The following is a 1,683-nucleotide window of genomic DNA, read 5'->3' as shown; positions in this document are numbered from 1 at the left end:
ATATTTTTGTATTTCAGTAATCTACAAAAATATACTTCTCATTCTCTAAATAGTTATTTATATATAAAAATACCTCTCGTTTATCTCTATGGATAATATTATGTATACTCTATGTTTAATAGAAATAATTTTCGTTCGACACTCATTTATACTTTTAATAATAATTAAAATCTTATATATTTTCTTTGAGAGATAATGAAATATTTTTTGAGTTGTAAAATAAGCAAAACAGGCTGTGATGAGTATTTAATAAAAAGAATGTGAGTTTCACTATCAATCTAAATTTAAGGTCTAAAATAACTTTGAATAAAAGTATTTTAATTATAACTTTTATTTTAAAAGATGGTTAAATTCTCACGATAAGAGTTGGTTTTGATAAAAACAATATATTGTTCTTCTATTAATGTAAACGGCATAATATTGTATAGAAGTAATTTACGCTATACGCGCGTTTAATTTAATAATAATTATACCCTATATATTTTCTACGAAAGTTTACGAAAATATTGAGCGCATTATAAAATAAACAATACATGCTGTGATTAATCACAATTCAAAAGAATGTGAATTTCAGTATATTATAGTATAAATTTAAAGCTTAAGATAGCTCTGCGGTATTAAAGTATTTTATACTTGTAACTTTTATTCAATGTTCGTTTCATTTTCATGATATAATTTTGTGAAAGTACATTCGACGTGCGTATACATTATTTTAATAACTATTAGCCTATTTTTTTCATCAAGAGATTGCAACTGATTAACGTGATTTATAAAAATTAAGCAAGAGATGATGTGATGAATAATAAATAAGGTCAGTAATAATTTGAAGTGTAAAATCTATTTGACTTCACTAACTATTTTAATTATTCATAAACTTTTGTTAATATGGCTTCTGATCATTCTTATTTTATATCAAAATCTGCAATTAGAATGATCCCACTGAGCTGGGTATATACTTTTTAAAACATTTTAACAGCTGAACTGAATTCAGCGTCCCCAATACGTCCCAAAAAAATATGCCCGCGTATCTGCTGGGATATTTTTAATTCAGAATCCGGTAGTGTCATGTACAGTGAATTTAGTTCCTGCACCCAAAAGAAAATAGTCACACCTAAAAATTTATTAGTAGATACTACTTACTGTATCAACAAGCTCAAATACATACAGATAGTCATTTTGACAAACTAAAGTAGTTATTCTACCTAATGAGTTAGTAACGACAACTACTCGTGGCCCAACTAACAAAAATGGTTCTCACAACTAAATAAATAGCAATGCTATTATTTACTAACTAAAATAGTTGTTCCAACAATTTTATTAGCTGTCCCAACTAATCATATTTTTTAAGTATTTTGAAAAGTCCAAAGAAGTCTAATAGGTAGAATAGTTGACAGTATATGTACACAGATATGTTGAAGAAAATATATTATTAAAACTTTGGTATAAATATCAGAATATTAGAAGAGAATCTTTATTATTTTTAGTACCCTTACCTACAATTTTAAAGGGTATAAAACATATCTATTTTTAATTCTTCTTAGCTGCATATTTTCATGCAAGCTCAAATTAATTAGGTATTTTTTAATACTACAGTCTGTCAAGTTAAAGCGTGGGTGGCTTTACTCGCAGTCGGTAAGGTGTATCGACATGATTTTGGTGTCAAAATATTAAGAAGAGCTCCCT

Source organism: Belonocnema kinseyi, chromosome 9 (assembly GCF_010883055.1).
Source record: "Belonocnema kinseyi isolate 2016_QV_RU_SX_M_011 chromosome 9, B_treatae_v1, whole genome shotgun sequence".
NCBI lineage: Eukaryota > Metazoa > Arthropoda > Insecta > Hymenoptera > Cynipidae > Belonocnema > Belonocnema kinseyi.
Note: the sequence above shows the minus strand (reverse complement) of the source record.